Consider the following 10,071-nt stretch of genomic DNA (forward strand, 5'->3'; position numbering starts at 1 on the left):
CAACGGCATATAACAACAACAATGTATGAAATAATAGTGCCTGGGTAGTGCAAACAATTAGCTTACTTGACTGCTAACTGAAAGGTTGGAGGTTCTGAAAAGGGAAGTTCTGCTTTGTAACACATGAGGTTGCCATGGTAAAGAAATGCCTCAATGGCACCTAAAAACAATAGTTATTGAGTTGGCTCATCTGAATGGACCACTTTTGTTGGCAAAATAATGGTAAGATAGCAGTGTTATTTGGTTCAATCTAATTTAATTGGCATATTTTCTCTTAAAAGAGAGTTTTTAAGAATGGACATAAATAGTAAACAAAGCCACAATGTTGACATCAGACGTCCCAACAAAGCAGTTTGTATTTTTGTTGAATTGAGTTCTGGAGATGATTTCATCATGAGAACTCCATGCTCCACCCTTCAGCCCTGATTTTCATGTGCTTCTGGCACAAAATGAAGTTCCATCATTTTCTTGGAGCTCAGGGCCTTGTTACCTGTTATTTCTCCACTGTCCCATGGCTAGAGCATCCTTTGTTACCAGGAGGTACTGCTCAGACCAGGAGAGCTTTCACAGAGCCTGAGAGGTCTCAAGCTTGCAATGAACCACAGAATCTTGTTAAGAATGTGCTGGCACACAAAACTCTATCAGTCTTGACTTCTTGATTGACCTGAGAGGTGTCTGGTGAAAGAAAAAGGGAAGGGGTAAGAGTTGACCTATAATGAACAGAACTCCTGTTCCAATCAGAGGAAAATTGTGGGGCCAGGAGTGTGTCAGTACTCCATGAAGAACAGACCCACATTTCATTAGGTGATTTCCATTTATTATTCACAGGAATGAATGCTAATTGACTTGAGTCCTTTCTGAGTGTCTGCAGTGTCATTTAACCTTTTCCATGTATGTGAATATTGTGTTAGTAGCAGCCATCTGGCCCGTGTATTAGTTGGCAGCTATATTCCTTACTGGTCCACCTTTAAATAGCAAAGTCATATTAGGTATCATCTGCTGCAAAAGACCTCTTTAAAGTGCTGAAGAGCAAAGATGTCACTTTGAAGACAGGTGCACCTAATCCAAGCCATGGTATTTTCAGTCACTTCATATGCATATGAATAAGGAAGACCAAAGAGTTGATGCATCTGAATTATGTTAGTAAACAATATTGAAAATACCATGGACTGCCAGAGGAATGAACAAATCTGTCCTGGAAGAAGTGCAGCCAGAATGTTCCTTGGAGGCAAGAATGGCCAGACTTCGTCTCATCTGCTTTGGTCATGTTGTCAGAAGGAACCATTCCCTGGAGAAGAATGTCATGCTTGGTAAAGTGGAGGATCAGCAAAAAAGGGGAAGGCCCTCAACAAGATGCATTGACACAGTGACTGCAATGATGGGCTCAAGTATAGCAAGGATTGTGAGGGTGGCACACGACCAGCCAGTTTTTCATAGGGTCACTATGAGTTGAAGTCTATTTGATGGCACCTAACAACAACAACATATTAGATATTTGTTGTTCAGGCTCAAACTGGATTTAAATTACAGTGCCAATCCTGCCTCAACCATACTTACTGTGTGAGGTTGGATGTATTAGCTCTTGAATCTTCAGTTCCATAATCATACCACCTATATCTATATACTAATATAAAGCTGTGAAGAAGACCTTGCTCATGTGTCTAATACATAATTAGTGACCCCAAATGATAACTTTACCCAAGTCAAGTACGCTGATTAATTAAGAAGGAAGAAGAAGACTCCTGTGCTGCCATAACCCCACTGTCACCCCAGATAGAACTATATATTCAATTAGGAATTTGCATTTAATTGTCTTTCTCATGAATGCAAATACTACTGTACTCATTTGCTGTGAAACTTGAATTTACCATAAAGATTACCATATTTTACTAAAATTCTAAATTTTTAGCCAGGAATTTATGGCTCTCTATGTCATTGCTCCAACCTTTCCTACAGGTTCTATCCTACAGTTGCTATCGAATTGACTTTAACTCATGGCAACCCAATTCCTATGATCATACCCCACTCTAAGGAGCTTCGGTGGTGCAGTAGTTAAAGAAATTTGGCTGCTAACCAAAAGGTTGGCAGTTTGGACCTGCCAGGTGCTCTGCAGGAAAAAGATGAGTGGGTCTACTTCTGTAAAGATTTACAGCCTTTGAGACCCTGTGGGGCAGAGCTACTTTGTCCTTTAGGGTCGCTATGAGTCAGAATTGCCTTGATGGCAGTGAGTTTGGGTTTAGTCTTCTCTACCTCCATTCTCAGGCTTTGTGTTGTCTATTCTCTCCCAACAAGAACCCTTCTTTCAAAACCAGCAAAATAGTGTCAATTGGAAGTTGCCTCTGAATTCTCTTAAAATCTATTCTACCTTGCCTGTGATTATTTTGGTTCTTGTCTTATCTCCTTCCCATCTTCACTGTATCCAGACTTAAAGTGAATTAACATAAAATAGCTATACATGATAAGTTTCACGTATTATTTATTTATTAAAATATATAATTATCTAGACACACAGAACATAAAAAACCCAAAAGGTTGCAAGAGGTTAAGACTTGCTCAAGTTCACAAGACAGTACATGAAACCAGAATTTGAATCTGCGTCTGAGACTTTGCACCAGGGATGGCAAATACCTGGTTTTCCCTTGCTGGCATTTCCTCTCCCATGTCCATCTAGATATCACTCATCTATCAGCAAGCAGTCTTTTCTACTGAGTCAAGGTGGCTTGGAATTCTCAACATGACAGTCAATACAAATCAACTGAAGTTAGCCTGAGACTTACCTGTCATCCTTAAATGATTACCAAATTTTCATTTTTAAGGTGTGGTTGTATCCACTCCAGAATCTCTGCAGCTACTAGCACAGTGCTTCATGAGTGGTTTATTAATACTTTTTTAATGAATAATTGAGCATTCCATTAGCATTGGGAATGAGGAAGAGCCACGTGGGAGGAAATGGATCCAGGAAAGAAAGAAAACAAAACTTTTACCCAGAGTCGGACCTATGAAGGTAGCTTCCTTATTCACAAGGGACGGGTCTTCATGGAGAAGGGAAAAGGGGAAATAGAACAGTTCCCTTGGGTAGCCTCACTGCAGCATACACAGCTACTTTGTGAGAACCAGGGGAAGAGAAGTAATAAAAGGAGGACTTGGGTGGATGGGGAAGGGTGGAGAGGAAGGGAAAGTGGCAGAAGTTCTCTTCCTTATTGAGAGATGGGGAGAGAAGCTGAAGCTGCCAAGGAGTCCTGGGGCTTGAGGTACCACATGAGGTGCAACACCACTCACCCCAGCTTGACTTCTGGAGTGGGTCAGCTAGGCCAGAAGTTTGGGGGAGGGATGCTCCACAGGATAGCTCTCAGAACCAGCTGGGCAATGTTTAGGTGAGTTTTTAAGAAGAAAGGGTCTCAAACACCCACTGTATCATGGCAGGTAACTTGTTCCTCACTAGAGTACAGAAATTGACTCTAAAATTGACCTCAAAAGATCCCCAAAGTGATGATGTCAGAGCCGTCCTTTCAATTATTCTGTTAGCTGTAACTGTCCACACCAGGCACTCCTCTTCAAAATTTACCACTTCCTCCTGTTGCCTGCATACTCTCTGGCCCTTTTCTGTCTTCCTCCATGAACCCTTTAAAGGTTGGTGTTTCAGAATTTGGTTCTTTGTTGTCTTCGTCTGACATGCTCACCTCATTTAATCCTTGGGATTCACCTGTCACCTACAAACTGGCAATGTTTACCTCTGAGTACATCCCATGTACTATTGGGGCATACAGATACTAAATATTCAGTTGTTGCTTATCAGAAATTCAAATGTATCTGGATGCCCTGTGTTTTCTTTGCTAAACCTGCCAACTCTTGTCTAGATTTTGTATCTCTTGAAGTTAGGGGCTATGCCTAATTAATCATTGCTTTTTCAGAGTCCAGTACATAAAGAAATTGCTGAGGTTTCAGTGATAGTGAAAAAAAGAAAGAACTTGGTTTTAGTAAATGGAGATCAGTAGGTGGCAAATCTCCCTAGCTTTTGCTGTCTAAAATGTCCGTCTTCATTCTTGAAAAATATTTTCACTGGAATATTTCACTTGAGGTGGGCAATTATATCTTTCTTCTCCAGCACATTTATTTACACCATCAGCTAAGCCTTTCATTCCCTTCAGGGTTATCTATTTTTTCTTTTTTTATTTTTCTTTATTGCCTCTAACATTTTCACTTTGTCTTTGGTGTTTGCACTTTCACTATGATATATTTAAGCTTGAATTTCTTTGTATTTATCTTATTTGGGATTCCTTGGGCTTCTTGCATCTATGGATTACTGTCTTTCAACCATATTGGGAAATTTTCAGCCCTTATCTCTTTAAATTGCCTCTGCCCCATTCTATTTCCATCCCCCCCCCCCCGCCGGACTTCAATTCATTGTGTCTTAGAGCCTCTCACCCTATCGCCTATGACACGTAATCTTTCCTTTACATTTTCTTTCTTTTACCTATACTGCACACAAAATTATTCCTGTTCTTCTTGTTATCTGATTCCACCTTCTACTATGTTTAAGATACATTTCAACCAGTCCATGCAGATTATTATTAGCATCTTTATTGAAGTGCCCTGGTGGTACAGTGGTTAAACATTTGGCTTTTAACGGAAAGGTTGACAGTTCAAACCCACCAGGCACTTCATGGGAGAAAGATGAGGAAGTCTGCTTCCATAAAGATTTACAGCTTTAAAGCTCTATGGAGCAGTTTTACTCTGATAGGGTCACTATGAGTCAGAATCGACCTCACGGCAGTGAATATACATAGAATATTGAGACATACTCAACATATTATAATCCAATGATTTGGTAAATTTAAAAACTTGTGTGACCATTCCTACCATCTAGTTTCAGAATGTTGCTATCTTGCCAGAAGATTTCCCTCACTTGAGTTTCTCTCCTCCCACTATCTTCCCTAAGCAACCATTTATCTGTCTTCTATCTCCATAAGTTTGCCCTTTCTAGACATTTCATGTAAATGATATCATGCAATATACAGTCTTTTATGTCTGGCATCTTTTACTTAACATAATGTTTTTGAGGTTTTTTCATGTTATAGTAGGTATCAGTAGCAGGATCAGCTCGTCCATTTATACCAAAAAAAAAAAAAAGTGTTAAGATTTTATAGGACTGTTATTGAATTTATAGATTAAAAATAGATGAACTCTTAGAATGAGCTGGAAGTCTTCCTTTATTTTGAAAGCGTGGGGAAAGATTGCTGTTATTTCTTTAAATATTTGGTAAAATTCTCCACTGAAACCTGGGCTTCTACTTGTGAGAACCACTAGCTCAACTTCTTTACTTATTATAGGTTTATCGAGATTTTTGATTTCTCTCTCCCTGAGTCAGTTTTGATAATGTCCATCTTTCTAGGAATTTGTCCATTTCATCTAAATTGTATAATTTATTGCCATATTATTCCCTTATAATCTTTTTTATCTCTGTAGATTTGGCAGTGATGTCCTTTCTCTCCATCCTGATTTTAGTAATGTGGGTCTTTTGTTTTCCTGGTCAGTCTAGCTAAAGTTTTGTTAATTCTGCTGATGTTTTGAGAGAATCTACAGTTGGTTTCATTGATTTTCTCTATTGTTTTTCTATTTCTTTTTTCATCGAGTTTTGCATTATCATTAAGCTTTCAAATCTTATTTATTTATTTTCTTCTTTTCATTTTTGATTTAGTTTACTCTTTTTAATTTCTTAAGATACAAACTTAAGAGTAGGAGACTTTTTCTTTTGTGATCTAGGCAGTTAGAATTATAAACTGATCCCTAAATTCTCTTTTAGCTCTAATCTATAAATTTTGATGTGCTTTGTTTTTGTGGAGTACTTGTGGTGTAGTGCTTAAGGCATTTCACTGCTAACCGGAAGGCTGGAGGTTCAAACCCACCAGCCACTCCTTGGAAGGAAGGTTGGGCAATCTACTTCTGTAGTGATATCACCTTGAAAACCTAAGGAGGGATCCCTATGAGTTGGATCTGACTCGACCCAAGTAAGTTTGGTTTGGTTTTGTATGTTCATTTTTCCTATGTTTTGTTTCAATGTGCCCATTTTTATTCAGTTACTTTGTGATTTCTTTTCTGACCCTTGGGTTATTTAGACATATGTTGTTTAACTTCCAAATATTTGGGAATTTCTCTTTTTCCTCTCATTGATTACTAATTTAATCTTATTGGGGTCAGATAACATACTTTGTAGGGTTGCAATTCTTTAAGATTATTGAGACTTTTTATGGCCTAGCCTAAGCACTCACTCATTGAATCATTTATTATCTCTGGGATATTTCTAGACATTTCGATCACATAAAAACCAAACCCAAAATCAAACTCACTGTCGTCGAGTCAGATCCAACTTATAGCGACCCCTCCTTGGGTTTCCAAGACAATATCACTAAGGAAGTAGATTGCCCAATCTTCCTTCTGAGGAATGGCTGTTGGGTTTGAACCACCAGCCTTCTGGTTAGCAGTCAAATGCTTTAGGCACTACACCATTGGTTAGTTGGTTTGTTTGGATAACCATCAGTGATGATAATGATATGACCATTCATTTAATGCGCACTATGTTGGCCCTCTGGTGCCTAAGGCATATGACTGCTAACCAGAAGGCTGACAGTTCAAGCACACCAGTCATACCACTGAAGGTGGTATGACCTTCATACCTTCATACCTTCAGTAGGAGTTGGATATATATATATATATATACACGTTGGCCCTGTGTTGGATTTTTTACCCATATTACTTTGTTTAAGGCTTACAAAAAAAACCCAAAAAACAAAAACCTCACTACCATCAAATCAATTCTGACTCATAGTGACCCTATAGGACACAGTAGAACAGTCCCATAGGCTTTCCAAGGATGTAAATGTTCACAGAAGCAGACTGCCTCACCTTTCTCATGGATTGGCTGGTGGCTTTGAACCACCCTCTTTTTTCTTACTATCCCAATGCTTTAATTACTAGGCCCCCAGAGCTCTTTACAACAATCCTAGGGGGTAGGCATTATTTATCTCCTTTTAAAGGTGAGAAAACTTTGCCTCTGAGGGTCTCAGTAACTTGCCTCAAACCTCATGGTTGTGAAAAATGGAACTGAGAGGCAAGATCTTCTTTGTTTGACCTCAAATCCTAGTTTATAAATAGCAACTTCACCAATCTAGTTGATATATGAGCAAGGTCTATATTGTCTTTTCTGGGTTTGGTGTAATCTTTTAACCATGAAAACTTTTTCACCCTTAAACATGGAAGAAAATGTAAAAAAAGAATTCAAATCATTCATTTTGCTTACAGTTACTAGTTGCCATCAACTCAAGTCCAACTCATATGTTCAAGAACCAATGGTATTGAGGGAAGAGGTCGAAGCTGCACTGAGGGAATTGGTGAGGAACAAGGCTCCAAGAATTGACAGTTTACCCATTGAGATGTTTCAACATACGGATGCCCTGCTGGAAACACCCACTTGTTATACCAAGAGATTTGGAAGACAGCTACCTGGCCAACTGACTGGAAGACGTCCATATTTGTACCCATTCCAAAGAAAGGTGATCCCACAGAATGTGGAAATTATCCAACAATATCATTAATATTGCATGCAAGTAAAATCTTACTAAAGATAATTCAAAAATGGTTGCAGCAGCATATTGACAGAGAACTTTCAGACGTGCAGGCTGGATTCAGAAGATGACATGGAACAAGGGATATCATAGCTGCTGTCAGATGGATTTCGGCTCAAGGCAAAGAATACCAGAAAGATGTTTACGTGTGTTTTATTGACTATGCAAAGGCATTTGATTGTGTGGATCATGACAAATTATGGATAACATTGAGAAGAAGGGAATTTCAGAACACTTGACTGTACTCATGAGGAACCTATACATTGACCAGGAGGCTGTCGTTCAAATGGAACAAGGGGACAGACACTACATGGTTTAAAATCAAGAAGGGAGTGTATCAGGGTTGCATCCTTTCTCCATACTTATTCAATCTGTATGCAGAGGAAATAATCTGAGAAGCTGGACTATATGAAGAAGAACGTGGCATCAGGATTGGAGGAAAAATCATTAACAGCCTGCGATACGCTGACGACACAACTTTTCTTGCTGAAAGTAAGGATGACTTGAAGTACTTACTGATGAAGATTGAAGAATACAGTTGGCTGTATGGATTACATCTCAATATAAAGAAAACAAAAATCCTCACAACTGGACCTACAAGAAGCATTATGATTAATGGAGAAAAGATTGAAATTGTCAAAGACTTCACATTGCTTGGTTCTACAATCGACACCAATGGAAGCAGCAGTCAGGACATCAGAAGACATATAGCACTGGGCAAATTGGCTGCAAAGGACCTCTTTCACATGCTGAAGAGCAAAAATGTCTCCTTGAGGACTAAGGTGTGCCTGACACAAGCAATTATTTCCAGTCACCTCGTATGCATGTGAGAGCTGGACAATGATAAGGAAGACCGAAGAAGAGTTGATGCCTTTGAGCTGTGGTGTTGGTGAAGAACGCTGAAAGTACTATGGACTGCTAAAAGAACTAACAAGTCTGAACTGGAGCAAGTGCAGTCAGAATGCTCCTTGGAGGCAACAATGGCCAGACTTCGTCTCACCTACATTGGTCATGTTGTCAGAAGGGACCATTCCCTGAAGAAGGATGTCATGCTTGGTAAGGTGGAGCATCAACGAAAGAGAGGACTGCCCTCAATGAGGTGGATTGACACAGTGGTGGCGGCAATGGGCTCAAGTGTAGCAAGAATGGTGGAGATGGCTCAGGACTGGGCGGTGTTTTGTTCTGCTGTGCATAGGGTCACTATGAGTTGGAGATAAATCGATGGCACCTAACAACAACAACGAGTCCAACTCATGGTGATTCCATGTGGATCAGAATAGAGTCATACTCCATTGGCTGTTCAATGGCTAACTTTTTGGAAGTAGATCACCAGGCCTTTGTTCTGAGACACCTTTGAATGGACTTGAACCTCCAACATTTTGGCTAGTAGCATGTTAAATTTTTTGCACAACCCAGAGAATTACTTCTGTGGTAGTTAAGGTTATATGTCAACTTGGCTGGGCCTGGTTGAGTGGCTGGGAAGCTAGTGGTAGTTATTCCCCATAATGAGACTGGCAATCAACTCCATGGTGGGATCTACCACAAGCAGCTGAGTAGCTGCTTTAAGGATGTGGTCTACTTCCTATATATAAGAAGCAGCTTTGGGAGTGGTATCTAGGTTTTTGGCCTGCTTGAATGCTGCATGTAGCCAAGTCATTGTTTAGAAGACTGGCATGTCCTGCCAATCTTGGGACTTTTTCTGGACTTGAATTACTAGCCTGCTGGTGTTGTTCAGTGATATTGGGACTCTGCCTTTTCACTTGCCGACCTTGTATTTGTCAGCCTCAGCAGCCAGTAGCTGTCTGAGTGAAGAAAAGCCTCCAGCTGGGAGCAGGAGGCAGAGCTGAAGCCCAAGCTTGAGGCACTTTCACCTAGTCCCTAGAGCCTGGCACTTTGAACTCGGACTTCTCGTCTCCAGAACTATAAAGGAATAAACTCTTGTTTGTTAAAGTCATCTCATTTGTGGTATATTCCTGTCAGAGAGGCACTAAGTAACCAATATAACTTTTAATTCTTCTAAAATGTTGTTGGAAATCATAGCTGAAGTAAAAGCTAATGGGAGGCCCCAGAATTATCTGTTGATTTCATAGGTTCCTGATCTGCCCACTTCCTTAGGCACCATGTGATCTTCCTCATGCCCTCCAGAACACTTTCCCCTTTGTGTATGATAGAACAGTCTTGTTCATTTGAGGCTTATGAGAAAAACAAAGTGCTGGGTTTGTAGATGAGAACTGAGTCTCAAGTGTAGGGAGGAGTACTAGAGAGAGGCCAAATCAAGAATTTCTGATCAACTACTTTGGCGAGTAGCGACTGGGACCTTAAAAGCTAGGAAGCTGCCATCTAGATGCAACAACAGGTCTCTCCTCGTCAAGAAGAAAGAAGAAAACCAAAATTAATGGAAACAATCAGTCCTAGCGACTGGTACACCATCAGATCTGCAACCTATACA

The sequence above is a fragment of the Orycteropus afer genome, unplaced genomic scaffold (genome assembly GCF_000298275.1).
Source record: "Orycteropus afer afer isolate SDZICR_OR568_19922 unplaced genomic scaffold, OryAfe1.0 scaffold00153, whole genome shotgun sequence".
Lineage (NCBI taxonomy): Eukaryota > Metazoa > Chordata > Mammalia > Tubulidentata > Orycteropodidae > Orycteropus > Orycteropus afer.